The sequence below is a fragment of the Oncorhynchus masou genome, unplaced genomic scaffold, assembly GCF_036934945.1.
Source record: "Oncorhynchus masou masou isolate Uvic2021 unplaced genomic scaffold, UVic_Omas_1.1 unplaced_scaffold_696, whole genome shotgun sequence".
NCBI lineage: Eukaryota > Metazoa > Chordata > Actinopteri > Salmoniformes > Salmonidae > Oncorhynchus > Oncorhynchus masou.
The window spans coordinates 177,651-200,749 of NW_027013417.1; the positions used below are offsets into that span (position 1 = coordinate 177,651).

The window sequence follows — 23,099 nt, forward strand, 5'->3', positions numbered from 1 at the left end:
GGTGGGGTCTATACTGTAGGGTAGGGTGGGGTCTATACTGTAGGGTAGGGTGGGGTCTATACTGTAGGGTAGGGTGGGGTCTTTACTGTAGTGTAGGGTGGGGTCTTTACTGTAGTGTAGGGTGGGGTCTTTACTGTACTGTAGGGTGGGGTCTATACTGTTGGGTAGGGTGGGGTCTATACTGTAGGGTAGGGTGGGGTCTATACTGTAGGGTAGGGTGGGGTCTATACTGTAGGGTGGGGTGGGGTCCTATACTGTAGGGTAGGGTGGGGTCTATACTGTAGAGTAGGGTGGGGTCTATACTGTAGGGTAGGGTGGGGTCTATACTGTCGGGTAGGGTGGGGTCTATACTGTAGAGTAGGGTGGGGTCTATACTGTAGGGTGGGGTGGGGTCTTTACTGTAGGGTAGGGTGGGGTCTATACTGTACTGTAGGGTGGGGTCTATACTGTAGGGTAGGGTGGGGTCTATACTGTACTGTAGGGTGGGGTCTATACTGTAGGGTAGGGTACGGTCTATGCTGTAGGGTAGGGTGCGGTCTATACTATAGGGTAGGGTGGGGTCTATACTGTAGGGTAGGGTACGGTCTATACTGTAGAGTAGGGTGGGGTCTATACTGTAGGGTAGGGTGGGGTCTATAAGTAGGGTGGGTTCTATACTATAGGGTGGGGTGGGGTCTATACTGTAGGGTAGGGTGGGGTCTATACTGTAGAGTAGGGTGGGGTCTATACTGTAGGGTAGGGTGGGGTCTATACTGTAGAGTAGGGTGGGTTCTATACTGTAGGGTGGGGTGGGGTCTTTACTGTAGGGTAGGGTGGGGTCTATACTGTAGGGTAGGGTGGGGTGGGGTCTTTACTGTAGGGTGGGGTGGGGTCTATACTGTACTGTAGGGTGGGGTCTATACTGTAGGGTAGGGTGGGGTCTATACTGTAGGGTAGGGTGGGGTCTATACTGTAGGGTAGGGTGGGGTCTTTACTGTAGGGTAGGGTGGGGTCTATATATAGGGTAGGGTGGGGTACTGTACTGTAGGGTGGGGTCTATACTGTAGGGTAGGGTGGGGTCTATACTGTAGGTCAGGGTGGGGTCTATACTGTAGGGTAGGGTGGGGTCTACTGTAGGGCAAGGTGGGGTCTTTACTGTAGGGTAGGGTGGGGTCTACTGTAGGGTAGGGTGGGGTCTTTACTGTAGGGTGGGGGTAGGGGGTGGGGTCTTTACTGTAGGGTAGGGTGGGGTCTACTGTAGGGGGTGGGGTCTTTACTGTAGGGTAGGGTGGGGTCTGTACTGTAGGGTAAGGTGGGGTCTATACTGTAGGGTAGGGGGGTCTATACTGTAGGGTAGGGTGGGGGTAGGGGGGTCTATACTGTAGGGTAGGGTGGGGTCTTTACTGTAGGGTAGGGTCTATACTGTAGGGTAGGGTGGGGTCTTTACTGTAGGGTAGGGTGGGGTCTATACTGTAGGGTAGGGTGGGGTCTACTGTAGGGCAAGGTGGGGTCTTTACTGTAGGGTACGGTCTATGCTGTAGGGTAGGGTGGGGTCTATACTGTAGGTCAGGTTCGGGTCTATACTGTAGGGTAGGGTCTGTACTGTAGGGTGGGGTGGGGTCTGTACTGTAGGGTGGGGTGGTGTCTTTACTGTAGAGTAGGCTGGGGTCTATACTGTAGGGTGGGGTGGGGTCTATACTGTAGGGTAGGGTGGGGTCTGTACTGTAGGGTGGGGTCTATACTGTAGGGTAGGGGGTCTATACTGTAGGGTAGGGTCTGTACTGTAGGGTGGGGTGGGGTCTATACTGTAGGGTAGGGTGGGGTCTAGGGTGGGGTGGGGTCTGTACTGTAGGGCAAGGTGGGGTCTATACTGTAGGGTGGGGTGGGGGTACAAGGGTGGGGTGGGTCTATACTGTAGGGTAGGGTGGGTCTATACTGTAGGGTAGGGTGGGGTCTGTACTGTAGGGTAGGGTGGGGTCTATACTGTAGGGTGGGGTCTATAAGGGTGGGGTGGGGTCTATACTGTAGGGTAGGGTGGGGTCTATACTGTAGGGTGGGGTGGGGTCTATACTGTAGGGTGGGGTCACTGTAGGGTGGGGTGGGGTCTATACTGTAGGGTGGGGTCTATACTGTAGGGTGGGGTGGGGTCTATACTGTAGGGTGGGGTCTATACTGTAGGGTAGGGTCTATACTGTAGGGTGGGGTCTATACTGTAGGGTGGGGTGGGGTCTATACTGTAGGGTGGGGTCTATACTGTAGGGTGGGGTGGGGTCTATACTGTAGGGTGGGGTCTATACTGTAGGGTGGGGTGGGGTCTGTACTGTAGGGTGGGGTGGGGTCTATACTGTAGGGTAGGGTGTGGTCTATACTGTAGGGTAGGGTGGGGTCTGTACTGTAGGGTGGGGTGGGGTCTATACTGTAGAGTAGGGTGGGGTCTATACTGTACTGTAGGGTAAGGTGGGGTCTATACTGTAGGGTAGGGTGGGGTCTGTACTGTAGGGTGGGGTGGGGTCTATACTGTAGAGTAGGGTGGGGTCTATACTGTAGGGTAGTGTCTATACTGTAGAGTAGGGTGGGGTCTATACTGTAGGGTAGGGTGGGGTCTATACTGTAGGGTGGGGTGGGGTCTATACTGTAGGGTAGGGTGGGGTCTATACTGTACTGTAGGGTAAGGTGGGGTCTATACTGTAGGGTAGGGTGTGGTCTATACTGTAGGGTAGGGTGGGGTCTGTACTGTAGGGTGGGGTCTATACTGTAGGGTAGGGTGTGGTCTATACTGTAGGGTAGGGTGGGGTCTATACTGTAGAGTAGGGTGGGGTCTTTACTGTAGGGTAGGGTGGGGTCTATACTGTAGGGTAGGGTGGGGTCTATACTGTAGAGTAGGGTGGGGTCTATACTGTAGGGTAGGGTGGGGTCTTTACTGTAGGGTAGGGTGGGGTCTATACTGTAGGGTGGGGTGGGGTCTATACTGTAGGGTAGGGTGGGGTCTGTACTGTAGGGTAGGGTGGGGTCTATACTGTAGGGTGGGGTCTATACTGTAGGGTAGGGTGGGGTCTTTACTGTAGGGTAGGGTGGGGTCTATACTGTAGGGTAGGGTGGGGTCTATACTGTAGGGTAGGGTGGGGTCTATACTGTAGGGTAGGGTGGGGTCTATACTGTAGGGTAGGGTGGGGTCTATACTGTAGGGTAGGGTGGGGTCTGTACTGTACTGTAGGGTGGGGTCTATACTGTAGGGTAGGGTGGGGTGGGGTCTATACTGTACTGTAGGGTGGGGTCTATACTGTTGGGTAGGGTGGGGTCTGTACTGTACTGTAGGGTGGGGTCTATACTGTACTGTAGGGTGGGGTCTATACTGTACTGTAGGGTGGGGTCTATACTGTTGGGTAGGGTGGGGTCTATACTGTAGGGTAGGGTGGGGTCTATACTGTAGGGTAGGGTGGGGTCTGTATTGTACTGTAGGGTGGGGTCTATACTGTACTGTAGGGTGGGGTCTATACTGTACTGTAGGGTGGGGTGGGGTCTATACTGTAGGGTGGGGTCTATACTGTAGGGTAGGGTGGGTCTATACTGTAGGGTGGGGTCTATACTGTGGGGTCTATACTGTAGGGTGGGGTCTATACTGTAGAGTGGGGTCTATACTGTAGGGTGGGGTCTATACTGTAGGGTGGGGTCTATACTGTAGAGTAGGGTGGGGTCTATACTGTAGGGTGGGGTATATACTGTAGGGTGGGGTCTATACTGTAGGGTGGGGTCTATACTGTAGGGTGGGGTCTATACTGTAGAGTAGGGTGGGGTCTATACTGTAGGGTAGGGTGGGGTCTATACTGTAGGGTGGGGTCTATACTGTAGGGTACGGTGGGGTCTATACTGTAGGGTGGGGTCTATACTGTACTGGAGGGTGGGGTCTATACTGTAGGGTGGGGTCTATACTGTAGGGTAGGGTGGGGTCTATACTGTACTGTAGGGTGGGGTCTATACTGTACTGTAGGGTGGGGTCTATACTGTAGGGTACGGTGGGGTCTATACTGTAGGGTAGGGTGGGGTCTGTATCTGTACTGTAGGGTGGGGTCTATACTGTAGGGTAGGGTGGGGTCTATATACTGGGGTAGGGTAGGGTGGGGTCTGTACTGTAGGGTACGGTGGGGTACTGTAGGGTGGGGTCTATACTGTAGGGTAGGGTGGGGTCTATACTGTAGGGTGGGGTCTATACTGTACTGTAGGGTAGGGTGGGGTCTGTACTGTAGGGTAGGGTCTATACTGTAGGGTAGTGTCTATACTGTAGAGTAGGGTGGGGTCTGTACTGTAGGGTGGGGTCTATACTGTAGGGTGGGGTCTATACTGTAGGGTGGGGTCTATACTGTAGGGTGGGGTCTATACTGTAGGGTGGGGTCTATACTGTAGGGTAGGGTGTGTTTTTGACTCTGAGGGTATGGAAGTAAACAACAGAATGGCACTTTGAATGGAGGAAATGTATGTGCTGTGATGATGTCATAGCAGCTGTCTGTGACTGTTCTCCCCAAGCAGTCCTGGTGGTTGTTTAAAAGACGCAGAGGAATCTCAGATAACAGGCTGAATATTGAATTTCCAATGTTAGGCGTGCACTGTGTCAAATACAAATGTGCCTTTTGGCACCTTGGATATATGAAGTAGAGATATTGTCCACCAATATTGAAAAGCCTCTCATATTAAATGAAGTTTTCTTTAATATAGACCACATTGGTTATTTAATAAAATCACCATTTTCGACATGTCCCTCCGTCAACCCTGTGTCACTTTTAGAAAGATTTTAACCAGTTTAATCCCCCAAAATTTCTCAAAGTTTCCACATCGTTATAAAACCTGAGTTTAATTTGTTACTTTGACAAAGTAATTTCTGCAAATTATTATTACGTGATATAGTGATTCATTTACATATGTCCCTAATGTTTAAGGTCAAGCCTGTGACGGGAACTGAACTCTCGTTTTAATAATGCTGAAACGGTTCATTTATTTATTTATTTTTGGGGGAGGAGGGGGGCTTTGAACATCTAATAGTCTAATCACAGAGTATAAGCCAGTTGGACTGTTTCTGGTGATCTTCTGGTGTTTTGTGGTGGGAAACCGAGCCGGTCCAGCAGAACACCCTGTTACCCATAGATAGACAAGCTTGAAATGTTTTAACAATTTATAATTGTTTAAGTTTACATTCAATTGCCTCTCCCTCCCGGTTGCACACAACACACGTCCATTCCCCCATGTCACAAGGGGATTCATGGCTGATTTAACAAGAAATCGTCAACCCTGTCACGCACAACCCTGATACATTATTTGGCACGGAATAGGCACTTACTATAGTCATGTTTTATTATTTAACCTCTTGAGATGGGAAAATGTGTTTTTCATGACAGGATGTGAAAACGAGGTCAAATCAAATGTTTCCTTTTGACCAAGTGACACTTCTCAAAAGGCACCCTATTGGTGGACCGACCCACCTATCCATCACCATCTCGGATTGATTCCTCATACTATCTGGACTCTCCTTGGCAACATATCTTCCCAAAAAAAAAACAAATCAGTAAACCTCAACTTCTTCCTCTATATGAGTACAGCGTTCCAATGCAGGGTATATATTATTTATTTATAAAGATGGCTTTTTTGAGCGAGCATTTCCTGGTGATTTACTCAGAGGCCCCTCCCAGACCAGTAGTATCTTCCTTCACTCATGTTTCTGCAGAGTCACATGTCTGTTGTGTTGCTGTGTGTGAATCTGGTAATAATCGTGTGAATCAGGGGACAAAATAAACATGTCTGTTGTGTTGCTGCTGTGTGAATCTGGTAATAATCGTGTGAATCAGGGGACAAACATAAACATGTCTGTTGTGTTGCTGTGCGTGAATCTGGTAATAATCGTGTGAATCAGGGGACAAACATAAACATGTCTGTTGTGTTGCTGTGTGAATCTGGTAATAATCGTGTGAATCAGGGGACAAACATAAACATGTCTGTTGTGTTGCTGTGTGAATCTGGTAATAATCGTGTGAATCAGGGGACAAACATAAACATGTCTGTTGTGTTGTTGCGTGTGTGAATCTGGTAATAATCGTGTGAATCAGGGGACAAACATAAACATGTCTGTTGTGTTGTTGCTGTGAATCTGGTAATAATCGTGTGAATCAGGGGACAAACATAAACATGTCTGTTGTGTTGCTGTGTGAATCTGGTAATAATCGTGTGAATCAGGGGACAAACATAAACATGTCTGTTGTGTTGCTGCTGTGAATCTGGTAATAATCGTGTGAATCAGGGGACAAACATAAACATGTCTGTTGTGTTGCTGTGCGTGAATCTGGTAATAATCGTGTGAATCAGGGGACAAACATAAACATGTCTGTTGTGTTGCTGTGCGTGAATCTGGTAATAATCGTGTGAATCAGGGGACAAACATAAACATGTCTGTTGTGTTGCTGTGTGAATCTGGTAATAATCGTGTGAATCAGGGGACAAACATAAACATGTCTGTTGTGTTGCTGTGTGAATCTGGTAATAATCGTGTGAATCATGGGACAAACATAAACATGTCTGTTGTGTTGCTGCTGTGTGAATCTGGTAATAATCGTGTGCATCAGGGGACAAACATAAACATGTCTGTTGTGTTGCTGCTGTGTGAATCTGGTAATAATCGTGTGCATCATGGGACAAACATAAACATCTGTTGTGTTGTTGTGTGAATCTGGTAATAATAAATGGGACAAACATAAACATGTCATGCTATTTGAATCTGGTAATAATCATGCATCAGGGGACAAACATAAACATGTCTGTTGTGTTGCTGCTGTGTGAATCTGGTAATAATCGTGTGCATCATGGGACAAACATAAACATGTCTGTTGTGTTGTAATGAATCTGGTAATAATCGTGTGAATCATGGGACAAACATAAACATGTCTGTTGTGTTGCTGCTGTGTGAATCTTATAATCGTGTGCATAGGGGACAAACATAAACATGTCTGTTGTGTTGCTGCTGTGTGAATCTGGTAATAATTGCATCATGGGACAAACTAAACAGTTGTGTGAATCTGGTAATAATCGTGTGAATCATGGGACAAACATAAACAGAGCCTGAAATCTGGTAATAATCGTGTGAATCAGGGGACAAACATAAACAGCCTGGACATAAACACTGTGTGAATAATAATCGTGTGAATCAGGGGACAAACATAAACAGAGCCTGGACTATCAGGGACAAACATAAACATGTCTGTTGTGCAGAGCCTGGACTAATAGAGCCTGGATCAGGGGACAAACAGAGCCTGGACTACAGAGCCAGGGGACAAACATAAACATGTCTGTTGTGTTGAGCCTGGACTACAGAGCCTAAACATGACTTGCTGTGTGAATCTGGTAATAATCGGTGCATCAGGGGACAAACATAAACATGTCTGTTGTGTTGAGCCTGGATCGTGTGAACAGAGTCCTGTGTGAATCTGGTAATAACAGGGACAAACATAAACATGTCTGTTGTGTTGCTGCGTGAATCAGATCGTGTGAATCAGGGGACAAACATAAACATGTCTGTTGTGTTGCTGCTGTGTGAATCTGGTAATAATCGTGTGAATCAGGGGACAAACATAAACAGAGAATCTGGTAATAATCGTGTGAATCAGACAAACATAAACATGTCTGTTGTGTTGTTGTGTGAATCTGGTAATAATCGTGTGAATCAGACAAACATAAACATGTCTGTTGTGTTGTTGCTGTGTGAACTGGTAAGAATCTGGACTGACAAACATAAACATGTCTGTTGTGTTGTTGCTGTGAATCAGATCCTGACAAACATAAACAGAGCCTGGACGTGTGAATCAGGGGACAAACATAAACAGTTGCCTGGACGTACAGAATCTGGTAATAATCGTGTGAATCAGACAAACATAAACACGTCTGTTGTGTTGCTGTGTGAATCTGGTAATAATCGTGTGAATCAGGGGACAAACATAAACATGTCTGTTGTGTTGTTGCAGAGCGTGAATCTGGTAATAATCTGAATCAGGGGAGTCCTGGACTGAATCTGGTAAGAGTGAATCTGACAAACATAAACATGTCTGTTGTGTTGAGCTGTGAATCTGGTAATAACTGAACAGAGCCTGTAATAATCGGGACATAAATAAACATCACATTATTTATCATATCATCTCTACACATAATAAATATAGATCACTGTGAATAATAGATTTGCCTTTACATTACTCTTTACCTCTTAGGTTTATACACATATTTATGTACAGTTCTGTATTTACACAGAGCCTGAAGATCACAGAGCCTGAAATACCTAGCCTGGACTACAGAGCCTGGACTATAGAGCCTGGACTACAGAGCCTGGACTACAGAGCCTGGACTACAGAGCCTGGACTACAGAGCCTGGACTACAGAGCCTGGACTACAGAGCCTGGACTACAGAGCCTGGACTATAGAGCCTGGACTATAGAGCCTGGATGACAGAGCCTGGACTACAGAGTCTGGACTACAGAGCCTGGACTACAGAGCCTGAACTACAGAGCCTGAACTACAGAGCCTGGACTACAGAGCCTGGACTATAGAGCCTGGATGACAGAGCCTGGACTACAGAGCCTGGATGACAGAGCCTGGACTACAGAGCCTGGACTACAGAGCCTGAACTACAGAGCCTGAACTACAGAGCCTTGAACAGAGTCTGGACTGACAGAGTCTGGACTACAGAGCCTGGACTTACAGAGGAGGAACAGAGCCTGGACTACAGAGCCTGGACTACAGAGCCTGGACTACAGAGCCTGGACTACAGAGTCTGGACTACAGAGTCTGGACTACAGAGCCTGGACTACAGAGCCTGAACTACAGAGCCTGGACTACAGAGCCTGGACTAAAGAGCCTGGACTACAGAGCCTGGACTACAGTAGCCTGGATACTTTTACAGAGTTCTTTCCAGCATGGATCCAGCCTGGACTTAGAGCCTGGATGACAGAGCCTGGACTACAGAGCCAGGCCTGGAACAACACAGCTTGGTACAGAGCCTGAACTCAGCACAGAAGTGATGTCACTTTAGAACCTCAGTCTGAACCTTTGGATCTGATTGGATGTCACTCAGTTTGAAAGGTATGATGTCCTCCCCAGTCTGTATCAAAGGTATGATGTCACACAGTCTGAAAGGTATTGATGCTCACTCCCCAGTCTGAAAGGTTGATTTCAGCATGGATCCCCAGTCTGTAACCAGGCCAGAACAAAGCTTGGTTCTGCTCAGCACAGAATGATGTCACTCAGTCTGAAAGGTGATGTCACTCCTCAGTCTGAAAGGTGTGATGTCACTCCCCAGTCTGAAAGGTGTGATGTCACTCAGTCTGAAAGGTGTGATGTCACTCCCCAGTCTGAAAGGTATGATGTCACTCCCCAATCTGAAAGGTGTGATGTCACTCCCCAATCTGAAAGGTGTGATGTCACTCCCCAATCTGAAAGGTGTGATGTCACTCCCCAGTCTGAAAGGTGTGATGTCACTCCTCAGTCTGAAAGGTATGATGTCACTCCCCAGTCTGAAAGGTGTGATGTCACTCCCCAATCTGAAAGGTGTGATGTCACTCCCCAATCTGAAAGGTGTGATGTCACTCCCCAGTCTGAAAGGTGTGATGTCACTCCTCAGTCTGAAAGTGTCACGCCCTGATCTGTTTCACCTGTCCTTGTGATTGTCTCCACCCCCTCCAGGTGTCGCTGATTTTCCTGGTGTATTTATCCCTGTGTTTCCTGTCTCTCTGTGCCAGTTCGTCTTGTATGTTTCTTTCAAGTCAACCAGCGTTTTCCTGTTCTCCTGCTTTTTGCTATTCTCCTTTTTCTAGTCCTCCCGGTTCTGACCCTTGCCTGTTTCTGGACTCTGTACCCACCTGCCTGACCATTCTGCCTGCCTTGACCACTGCTGCCACTCTGAACATCAGGGGGAGACATCAGTCTCTAAGGTATGATGTCTCCCCCCAGTCTCTAAGGTGTGATGTCTCCCCCCAGTCTCTAAGGTATGATGTCACTCCTCAGTCTGAAAGGTATGATGTCACTCAGTCTGAAAGGTATGATGTCACTCCTCAGTCTGAAAGGTATGATGTCACTCCTCAGTCTGAAAGGTATGATGTCACTCAGTCTGAAAGGTATGATGTCACTCAGTCTGAAAGATATGATGTCACTCCTCAGTCTGAACGGTATGATGTCACTCAGTCTGAAAGATATGATGTCACTCCTCAGTCTGAAAGGTATGATGTCACTCAGTCTGAAAGATATGATGTCACTCAGTCTGAAAGGTATGATGTCACTCAGTCTGAAAGTTATGATGTCACTCCTCAGTCTGAACGGTATGATATCACTCAGTCTGAAAGGTATGATGTCACTCAGTCTGAAAGGTATGATGTCACTCAGTCTGAAAGATATGATGTCACTCAGTCTGAAAGTTATGATGTCACTCCTCAGTCTGAAAGGTATGATGTCACTCAGTCTGAAAGGTATGATGTCACTCCTCAGTCTGAAAGGTATGATGTCACTCCTCAGTCTCTGTGAGCACAGCTCTGCTATTGGATCCAGAAAGGTTTTAAGCAATAAGGGGCCTTCATTTTGGGAACAGAAATCAAATGGCTAGTTAGTATTCTGGACCCAACTCGAAAACATATTTCATGTGCATCATTATTGTCTAACGATACAGTTTGATAGTTGAAAACCCCTTCTGAGAACAGCAACAATGCACTGTGTTCTATTCCATAGACATTCTAATACTGTGCTGGTGAAAATATGTGCATGAATTCATCTTTAACCCTGTACAAATAAATTATTGCTACTTACAAAGCAATCCTACAGATGTCTCCTAACTGTGTATCAATGCAGATATGTGTACATGGGGGAGACGTGGGGAGAATAGGGACTGGGGACAGGGGTGACACAGACATCAGGGTTGGGGTCCATTCCATTTCAATTCATTCATTCAGAAAGTAAACAGTTTACTTCCTAAATTGACTGAATTGAAATGGAATGGACCCCAACCCTCCGCAGAATAGGGTTAGTTATGTATTTCATACTGCATTATTCAATAGACTCTGTTCATCGTCATCTCTATAGTGTGCAGAAAACTAGGACTAATAACTCATCATATTACCCTGTGAGGAATACGGTACACTACACACCATGACCCTGAAGACCCACTACCCACACATCTACCCAACCAATCAGATCCACTAACCACACATCTACCCATCCAATCAGATCCACTAACCACACATCTACCCAACCAATCAGATCCACTAACCACACATCTACCCATCCAATCAGATCCACTAACCACACATCTACCCAAGCAATCAGATCCACTAACCACACATCTACCCAACCAATCTGATCCACTACCCACACATCTACCCAACCAATCAGATCCACTTTACCCACACATCTACCCAACCAATCAGATCCACTTTACCCACACATCTACCCAACAAATCAGATCCACTAACCACACATCTACCCAACCAATCAGATCCCCTAACCACACATCTACCCAACCAATCATATCCACTTTACCCACACATCTACCCAACCAATCAGATCCCCTAACCACACATCTACCCAACCAATCATATCCACTTTACCCACACATCTACCCAACCAATCAGACCCACTAACCACACATCTACCCAACCAATCAGATCCACTTTACCCACACATCTACCCAACCAATCAGACCCACTAACCACACATCTACCCAACCAATCAGACCCACTAACCACACATCTACCCAACCAATCAGATCCACTTTACCCCCAATCACATCTACCCAACCAATCAGATCCACTAACCGCACATCTACCCAACCAATCAGATCCACTAACCACACATCTACCCAACCAATCAGGCCCACTAACCACACATCTACCCAACCAATCAGATCCACTAACCACACATCTACCCAACCAATCAGATCCACTTTAACCACACATCTACCCAACCAATCAGGCCCACTAACCACACATCTACCCAACCAATCAGGCCCACTAACCACACATCTACCCAACCAATCAGATCCACTAACCACACATCTACCCAACCAATCAGATCCACTAACCACACATCTACCCAACCAATCAGATCCACTAGCCACACATCTACCCAACCAGTAGATAGTAATGTAAAAACTACTGAAGAGTTTCTTTCCTTTAGGGTCAGGCCAAACTATTTGTGAGTATGCGATGCATGTATTGCAAGTTAAGTGCAGGCTTTTCATATAAGGCAAAAAAATTACTTAAAAAGTCACAAAAAAATACTGATCACTGTTTCAAAGAGAGGAAAACACTGTAGTATCCACAAAGCAAAAATATAATACTGAACATGGCATTTAATACTCCTCCATATAATCCATATGTCTTCTTCCTTCCAAAGGCAACTGGTCCTCCTCTATATGGCATGTGGTGTGTTAATTGTTTGCTCACATTGAGTTTACATTACTATTTGCGTAGTATTTCTAAGAGATGAGTTTTGCTTGCAGCCTGCAGGTATAGCATAATGTGAGGGAGAAGGGGGGGGGATTCAGTCCTGGAGTTCCAGGTCAGAGGTCAAGGTTCAGTCCTGGAGTTCCAGGTCAGAGGTCATGGTTCAGATCTGGAGTTTCAGGTCAAAGGTCAAGTGGGCATTGTGGTGTATAAGAAGAAGCTTTGTTTGTTTGTTTTGTCTGGGAGCGTCGTGGCAGTGCGGTGTGAGCGAGCGAGCATTACAGTCTAACAGCATGTACAGCGAGCTGGATGATAGGAGTGCCACGGTGCCAGCCTCGGGCAAGCTCTGATGATGTCACATCATAGGGCTGTCTCAGGGTAACGATGTCATAAGGTGGTGTCCTGGGGTTCGTCGTCCTCAGGCATGGCGTAGGGGTCGTGGTCGGGGTTATCGTCTCTCCGCGGGGGAGGGGCGTGTGTCACCGCTCCGTAGCGCCTGCAGGGGGCAGCACCGCCGAACTCGTCGATGAGGCTGTCCAGGTTCACATTGATGGAGGGGATTTCATAACTGAAGTAATCTAATGATGGCATGGTTAGCGGGTTGGCATGGCGACAGAGGTGGGATGTGATTATTATGGTGTGGTGGTGGTGAAGAGAAGCATGAGGAGGAGGAGGAGGAGGTGATGATGGTGTGTAAAAAAAAGGAATAAAGCAGAAAGGAAATTTAGTTTTTTGAGTCAGAAAAAACTGCATTCTGTTGTTATTGTTTGAAGAAAGCAGCAGTATGCTATGTTGGTCTCTGACACATTCTACACAGGGAGGTGTTACTGGGCTAGTAGGTGTAACACCAGAGACCTCTGGAGAAGCTAGGTCTATAACAGGGAGGTCGTCATACTGTGTTACTGGGCTAGTAGGTGTAACACCAGAGACCTCTGGAGAAGCTAAGTCTATAACAGGGAGGTAGTCATACTGTGTTACTGGGCTAGTAGGTATAACACCAGAGACCTCTGGAGAAGCTAGGTCTATAACAGGGAGGTAGTCATACTGTGTTACTGGGCTAGTAGGTATAACACCAGAGACCTCTGGAGAAGCTAGGTCTATAACAGGGAGGTCGTCATACTGTGTTACTGGGCTAGTAGGTATAACACCAGAGACCTCTGGAGAGAAAGCAGTGAAACAAACTGAGCAGGAGGTGTCAGAGGGAGGGCAGTGAAACAGATGGGTCTGTCCTGAAGCCATGGGTCTGGGATGGAGGTCACCTGGGGGTTACCTGTGGAGCCCAGCGCCTGTCCTGTAGCAGGGGCCACGTTTGTTGCCATGGGGATGGTAAAAAGGGCCGAGAGCGTTAAAGATGGACCTTCGGGGGGTAGCGTCTGCAATGGTGAGCGCTGCAGTGTATGTGATGCGCTCTAGGAAGTCCATAAGCCATGCATACAGTAGACAGTCTGAACAACAGCATGCCGAGAAAGTAACACCAACAGAATGGGGCAGCTAAATGGCTGATACTGTAACACCAACAGAATTGGGCAGATAGCTAGTGTTAGCATGGCTGATACTGTAACACCAAGAGAATTGGGCAGATAGCTAGTGTTAGCATGGCTGATACTGTAACACCCAGAGAATTGGGCAGATAGCTAGTGTTAGCATGGCTGATACTGTAACACCCAGAGAATTGGGCAGATAGCTAGTGTTAGCATGGCTGATACTGTAACACCAAGAGAATTGGGCAGATAGCTAGTGTTAGCATGGCTGATACTGTAACACCAAGAGAATTGGGCAGATAGCTAGTGTTAGCATGGCTGATATTGTAAACCCACTGATGGGGCAGATAGCTACTGTTAGCATGGCTGATACTGTAACACCAACAGAATTGGGCAGATAGCTAGTGTTAGCATGGCTGATACTGTAACACCAAGAGAATTGGGCAGCTAGCTAGCGTTAGCATGGCTGATACTGTAACACCAACAGAATTGGGCAGATAGCTAGTGTTAGCATGGCTGATACTGTAACACCAAGAGAATTGGGCAGATAGCTAGTGTTAGCATGGCTGATACTGTAACACCAACAGAATTGGGCAGATAGCTAGTGTTAGCATGGCTGATACTGTAACACCCAGAGAATTGGGCAGATAGCTAGTGTTAGCATGGCTGATACTGTAACACCAAGAGAATTGGGCAGATAGCTAGTGTTAGCATGGCTGATACTGTAACACCAAGAGAATTGGGCAGATAGCTAGTGTTAGCATGGCTGATATTGTAAACCCACTGATGGGGCAGATAGCTACTGTTAGCATGGCTGATACTGTAACACCAACAGAATTGGGCAGATAGCTAGTGTTAGCATGGCTGATACTGTAACACCAACAGAATTGGGCAGCTAGCTAGCGTTAGCATGGCTGATACTGTAACACCAACAGAATTGGGCAGATAGCTAGTGTTAGCATGGCTGATACTGTAACACCAAGAGAATTGGGCAGATAGCTAGTGTTAGCATGGCTGATACTGTAACACCAAGAGAATTGGGCAGATAGCTAGTGTTAGCATGGCTGATACTGTAACACCAAGAGAATTGGGCAGATAGCTAGTGTTAGCATGGCTGATACTGTAACACCAAGAGAATTGGGCAGATAGCTAGTGTTAGCATGGCTGATACTGTAACACCAAGAGAATTGGGCAGATAGCTAGTGTTAGCATGGCTGATATTGTAAACCCACTGATGGGGCAGATAGCTACTGTTAGCATGGCTGATACTGTAACACCAACAGAATTGGGCAGATAGCTAGTGTTAGCATGGCTGATACTGTAACACCAACAGAATTGGGCAGATAGCTAGTGTTAGCATGGCTGATACTGTAACACCCAGAGAATTGGGCAGATAGCTAGTGTTAGCATGGCTGATACTGTGACACAAACAGAATGGGGCAGCTAGCTAGCGTTAGCATGGCTGGCTGATAGCTAGCTGTTTAGCTACCAGGTACAAGACTTATGCATGAAGCAGGCTGCAGGAGAACCCAGAGGCAGCCTCAGCACCAGGCCAGGCGGGGCGAGGCGGGCGGAGCGGTGAGAGATGGAGCGTAGTACGGTAACGTTACTGGCGGGCGAGGTCAAATCTGGCTTACCCTAAACGGCCCCCTCACACTTAGCCCACACCACACTGACTCCCCTGGCCTCACACGGCTGGTACACAACATAGTAGCAGGTAGAGCAGAGCAGGGGAACAAGAGAATCATGAATAGAACACAGGGACACAGAGAGAATGACTGGTATTGATACTGACAGGTAGAACAGAGAACCTCATAGAATATTAGAATTAGATTTCTATGGAACACCTCAGATCATAATTATGACATCAGACAAGAAGTAGGCCTATCTGAGTGACCACTTCTTCAATAAGCCTGGTTGCCAGTCTGTTTCTGCTCTCTTGCCAACTCCTTGTGGAACTGCTTGCCAATGTGCAATGGGGTTGGTAAGAGCCCAAACAGGTCTGGGACCAGCCTAGAATGAGCCATGTTTGTCCTGAGAGAGTAAGCATAGAATTAGAATGACTAGAATAGACATTCCCCTTTCCAGTCAACATTCCATGATGAGTGGGACAATGTTGGCTATATTCATGGATGCACGTTGCGTCACAACATCGTTATGAAGATTCTCTTGAGCCCTGGTGCCCTACTGAAGGTCAATGCATTGTCAATGGGCACTGATGAAGATCTAGCCTAAAGTGCATTACACTGGGCTTGGAAACCCAATGATATTTCAAAAAGAGACAAGCTATTAGTAAGAAAACCTTTTCTTGTCACTGTGATGAACCCAGATTGACCTTAGATGCAATATAACTTTACCGAGCTGGCTGAGATTGAGGGACAGTCCTGGGTTTTTGCTAGCTAACATTAGCATTGCTAGACATTTCTGACTAACTTTGATAGTTAATCTCTCTAAAGTGAATTTGACGACATTCTAATGATGGCAAACTTGTTTCCTACTAATTATTTGCTGACTTTAGCAATATCGTTGTATTTCCAGGCCACTAGAGTGTAATCTATAGTGTAATTTAGACTAAACAGTCCTGAGCCTCCGTTCAGAATGACTGGGCATCACTTGACTTTCAGGCACCCCAATGACTGAGGCGTTCATAACAACGCACGATGCCACCAAAACGACGGTGAATACACTGTCAAATTGCCATGGTATGAGGGGGATTGTTCTGTTCTAGTCATTCTATTTCTATGCGTGTAAGCCTGGGACCTACCTAGCTCTGGCGTACTGTATGAGGGATAAACAGAGAGGAAGCACATGATGAATCTAATGGAAACGTCCATACAAGCAGGACATCGCTATGCTTCCCTGATGTTTCCTCACAATACTTAGAAACATCAGCACATAACACAAGCAATGGATACATAGTGTAGTTTTCTCTCTACAATGTACAACAAAATCTTAATATTTACAACATATTGTTCTTCTCGGGACGACTGCGCTCTGTCTGTCTAAATAAAGGCCACCGTTATTCAATAACACATTATTTTATAGAACGGGTGAGTCAGTAGTGATAGGATGCTGATTTCCCTAGTCCTACTAGCTACACCTGTCCACCGTCTCCATTGGACAGCGCCACAGCCAGTCTGAGAGCCGGGCGCGGCTGCATCGTCCCTGACCCCACCTGCGGTGGTAGTGGTGGTGTCGTTGCCCTGGTTACGCGATCATCATGCTGTTTACCTGTGGACATGCTCTCCCGGGGGACAGTCCGTCCAGGATGCCCTGCTCCAGGGGCCCAGGGTCAACAGGGGTGGCCCCCGGCTGAGGAACGGTGGGCGGCTGAGGAGGGGGCAGGCTGGGCCTCTGCCGGGGCTTAGGGGTAGGCCGAGACTTGCCCAGCGTGCCGGTCAGAGAAGGTGGGGAGGACAGGGACCCCAGGGACCCTAGGGAGCCACAGAGAGGGGTCTGACCAGGGGAGGAGGCCCCTAGTCCTCCAGGGGCCTGTGGGGACCGGCCAGTCCATAGGGCGAGGGGGTGCTCGGAGGGGTGGGGGACAGGCTGACCGGCGACGGCTGACCTGTGGACTGGTCCGAAATCCCACCAGAACCACCCGACTGGCCATACCCAGCTGGAACCTTTGGAGGGATAGGGGCCGGCTTCTTAGAGCCTGGAGACAGAAAAGAAGAGAGTTAACATGAACATGAATATCTAAAGTAAATTAACAGATCTAAAACTAAGCCTCTCTTTATACCAGGGAATAGAACCGGTTCAGGGAATAGAACCCAAATCCAGAAAATAAAGACATTATTTGAGGTACAGAACCCGAACCAAAAACAAAAGTGATCTATACTGTTCCGGAACAGAACCATTATTTTAAAAACATGGGAACCGGTTAATAACGTTTTTTTACGTTCCGGGCATTTTTTCTCCAGTCCCACAAAAATCGTAACAAAGCGCTTATGCAAAGCCCTGACTCTGTCACTCAGAAACGTCAAAGTCATACATTTGCCCTATAGGTAAAACAACAAGAATCCAAATATATGAATCCTTCTAGAACCCGCTCAAAGTCATACATTTGCCCTATAGGTAAAACAACAAGAATCCAAAGATATGGATTCTTCTAGAACCCGCTCAAAGTCATACATTTGCCCTATAGGTAATACAACAAGAATCCAAAGATATGGATCCGACTGTGACGTTGAACCGCTGACCTTTGCGCATGGTGTGTGGGCTGTGTTCTGTGGAGTGGGGCGACTGGCTGCAGCTCTGCTGGCCAACACCAGGGGGCACCGTCGGACCTGCCACCTGCACCCCCTTGTGACCAATCACCGGAGAGCTCTCCTTACTCCTCAGAGTACTGGTGAAGGAGAGAGGATGTCAGGCTGTTGTCAGTGTCCACTTATAGGTAGATGTCAAACTACATCGCAACATCATCGCTACTGAAAATGTCCTTCTTCTTCATTTATTTGACCATTATTTTAACAGGGTCCACTGAGAATAAGGTCTCTTTTACAAGGGAGCCCTTCTTAAGGGAGCCCCCAAGGGAGCCCTTCATCATCATCATCATATAACCTTAATCAATGTCAGTGGTCTACAACCTACTACATAGTATCTGGGTCTGTTGTGTTGCTCTAACCTACTACATAGTATCTGGGTCTGTTGTGTTGCTCCAACCTACTACATAGTATCTGGGTCTGTTGTGTTGCTCCAACCTACTACATAGTATCTGGGTCTGTTGTGTTGCTCTAACCTACTACATAGTATCTGGGTCTGTTGTGTTGCTCTAACCTACTACATAGTATCTGGGTCTGTTGTGTTGCTACAACCTACTACATAGTATCTGGGTCTGTTGTGTTGCTACAACCTACTACATAGTATCTGGGTCTGTTGTGTTGCTCTAACCTACTACATAGTATCTGGGTCTGTTGTGTTGCTCCAACCTACTACATAGTATCTGGGTCTGTTGTGTTGCTCCAACCTACTACATAGTATCTGGGTCTGTTGTGTTGCTCCAACCTACTACATAGTATCTGGGTCTGTTGTGTTGCTCCAACCTACTACATAGTATCTGGGTCTGTTGTGTTGCTCCAACCTACTACATAGTATCTGGGTCTGTTGTGTTGCTCCAACCTACTACATAGTATCTGGGTCTGTTGTGTTGCTCCAACCTACTACATAGTATCTGGGTCTGTTGTGTTGCTCCAACCTACTACATAGTATCTGGGTCTGTTGTGTTGCTCCAACCTACTACATAGTATCTGGGTCTGTTGTGTTGCTGTAGTATCTGACTGATAATAATAATAATAGTTCCCATCGCATGAGGCCTTAAACAACTATATAGGGGTCACGAGACAGTGTGTACTTCAGAGAGTACAGGGGACACTAGAGAGTGTGTACTTCAGAGAGTATAGGGGTCACGAGACAGTGTGTACTTCAGAGAGTATAGGGGCCACTAGAGTCTACCAGTGTGAGCAGTATAGGGGACACAAGAGTCTACCAGTGTGAGCAGTATAGGGGACACTATAGTCTACCAGGGTGAGCAGTATAGGGGTCACTAGAGTCTACAAGGGTGAACAGTATAGGGGACACTAGAGTCTACCAGGGTGAACAGTATAGGGGACACTAGAGTCTACCAGGGTGAACAGTATAGGGGACACTAGAGTCTACCAGGGTGAACAGTATAGGGGACACTAGAGTCTACCAGGGTGAACAGTATAGGGGACACTAGAGTCTACCAGGGTGAACAGTATAGGGGACACTAGAGTCTACCAGGGTGAACAGTATAGGGGACACTAGAGTCTACCAGGGTGAACAGTATAGGGGACACTAGAGTCTACCAGGGTGAACAGTATAGGGGACACTAGAGTCTACCAGGGTGAACAGTATAGGGGACACTAGAGTCTACCAGGGTGAACAGTATAGAGGACACTAGAGTCTACCAGGGTGAACAGTATAGGGGACACTAGAGTCTACCAGGGTGAACAGTATAGGGGACACTAGAGTCTACCAGGGTGAACAGTATAGGGGACAATAGAGTCTACCAGGGTGAATAGTATAGAGGACACTAGAGTCTACCAGGGTGAACAGTATAGGGGACACTAGAGTCTACCAGGGTGAGTAGTATAGGGGTCACTAGAGTCTACAAGGGTGAATAGTATAGGGGACACTAGAGTCTACCAGGGTGAACAGTATAGGGGACACTAGAGTCTACCAGGGTGAACAGTATAGGGGACACTAGAGTCTACCAGGGTGAACAGTATAGGGGACACTAGAGTCTACCAGGGTGAACAGTATAGGGGACACTAGAGTCTACCAGTGTGAGCAGTATAGGGGACACTAGAGTCTACCAGGGTGAACAGTATAGGGGACAATAGAGTCTACCAGGGTGAACAGTATAGGGGACACTAGAGTCTACCAGTGTGAGCAGTATAGGGGACACTAGAGTCTACCAGGGTGAACAGTATAGGGGACACTAGAGTCTACCAGGGTGAACAGTATAGGAGGCACTAGAGTCTACCAGGGTGAGCAGTATAGGGGACACTAGAGTCTACCAGGGTGAACAGTATAGGGGACACTAGAGTCTACCAGGGTGAACAGTATAGGGGACATTAGAGTCTACCAGGGTGAACAGTATCTGGGACACTAGAGTCTACCAGGGTGAACAGTATAGGGGACACTAGAGTCTGGGTGAACAGTTGGGACACTAGAGTCTACCAGGGTGAACAGTATAGGGGACACTAGAGTCTACAAGGGTGAACAGTATAGGGGTCACTAGAGTCTACCAGGGTGAACAGTATAGGGGTCACTAGAGTCTACCAGGGTGAACAGTATAGGGGACACTAGAGTCTACCAGGGTGAACAGTATAGGGGACACTAGAGTCTACCAGGGTGAACAGTATAGGGGACACTAGAGTCTACCAGGGTGAACAGTATAGGGGACACTAGAGTCTACCAGGGTGAACAGTATAGGGATTTGTGTGAATGAGGAATCACGGAGAGCGGAAGGGAACATCACCAAGCAGGTTAAGCCCCAAGTGGCACCCTATTCACTACATAGTGCACTACTTTTGACCAGATCTCTATGGCCCCTTGTCGAAAGTAGTGCACTATGTACGGATTGGTGCCATTTGAGACGGACATAATTGGTATAATGACTCCTCTGCCCTACTACGTCTAGTGGTATTGACTCACTGGAACACTGGACACTGGACACTGGACACTGCTAAATAGTCAATTAATATTAACCCAAACTATTTGCACTGACCTGACACACACTCACTAGACTATATACAGTGGGGAAAACAAGTATTTGATACACTGCCGATTTTGCAGGTTTTCCCTACTTACAAAGCATGTAGAGGTCTGTAATTTTTATCATCAACTGTGAGAGACGGAATCAAAAACAAAAATCCAGAAAATCACATTGTATGATTTTTAAGTAATTCAATTGCATAAGTATTTGATACATCAGAAAAGCATAACTTAATATTTGGTACAGAAGTCTTTGTTTGCAATTACAGAGATCATACATTTCCTGTAGTTCTTGACCAGGTTTGCACACACTGCAGCAGGGATTTTGGCCCACTCCTCCATACAGACCTTCTCCAGATCCTTCAGGTTTCGGGGCTGTCGCTGGGCAATACGGACTTTCAGCTACCTCCAACAATTTTCTATTGGGTTCAGGTCTGGAGACTGGCTAGGCCACTCCAGGACCTAAGTTGCCCTGGCTGTGTGTTTCGGGTCGTTGTTATGCTGGAAGACCCAGCCACGACCCATCTTCAATGCTCTTACTGAGGGAAGGAGGTTGTTGGCCAAGATCTCGCGATACATGACCCCATCCATCCACTCCTCAATACAGTGCAGTCGTCCTGTCCCCTTTGCAGAAAAGCATCCCCAAAGAATGATGTTTCCACCTCTATGCTTCATGGTTGGGATGGTATTCTTGGGGTTGTACTCATCCTTCTTCTTCCTCCAAACACGGCGAGTGGAGTTTAGACCAAAAAGCTATTTTTTTGTCTTATCAGACCACATTACCTTCTCCCATTCCTCCTCTGGATCATCCAGATGGTCATTGGCAAACTTCAGACAGGCCTGGACATGCGCTGGCTTGAGCAGGGGGACCTTGCGTGTGCTGCAGGATTTTAATCCATGACTGCGTAGTGTGTTACTAATGGTTTTCTTTGAGACTGTGGTCCCAGCTCTCTTCAGGTCATTGACCAGGTCCTGCCGTGTAGTTCTGGGCTGATCCCTCACCTTCCTCATGATCATTGATGCCCCACGAGGTGAGATCTTGCATGGAGCCCCAGACCAAGGGTGATTGACTGTAATCTTGAACTTCTTCCATTTTCTAATAATTGCGCCAACAGTTGTTGCCTTCTCACCAAGCTGATTGCCTATTGTCCTGTAGCCCATCCCAGCCTTGTGCAGGTCTACAATTTTATCCCTGATGTCCTTACACAGCTCTCTGGTCTTGGCCATTGTGGAGAGGTTGGAGTCTGTTTTATTGAGTGTGTGGACAGGTGTCTTTTATACAGGTAACGAGCTCAAACAGGTGTAGTTAATACAGGTAATGAGTGGAGAACAGGAGGGCATCTTAAAGAAAAAACAACAGGTCTGTGAGAGCCGGAATTCTTACTGGTTGGTAGGTGATTAAATACTTATGTCATGCAATAAAATGCAAATGAATTACTTAAAAATCATACAATGTGATTTTCTGGATTTTTGTTTTAGATTCCGTCTCTCACAGTGTACCTATGATAAAAATTACAGACCTCTACATGCTTTGTAAGTAGGAAAACCTGCAAAATTGGCAGTGTAGCAAATACTTGTTCTCCCCACTGTGTATATATATACACTCACTAGACTATATATACACTCACTAGACTATTTACACACTCACTAGACTATATATACACTCACTAGACTATATATACACTCACTAGACTATTTACACACTCACTAGACTATATACACACTCACTAGACTATATATACACACTCACTAGACTATTTACACACTCACTAGACTATATACACACTCACTAGACTATATATACACTCACTAGACTATTTACACACTCACTAGACTATATACACACTCACTAGACTATATATACACTCACTAGACTATTTACACACTCACTAGACTATATACACACTCACTAGACTATATATACACACTCACTAGACTATTTACA

General features: G+C 46.7%; 1 pseudogene; it reads right to left on the bottom strand.

Moving 5' to 3' along the window:
• Positions 1–11,854: 11,854 nt before the first annotated feature.
• Positions 11,855–23,099, bottom strand: part of LOC135537006 (rho GTPase-activating protein 44-like) — a 63,259-nt pseudogene continuing 52,014 nt past the window's right edge.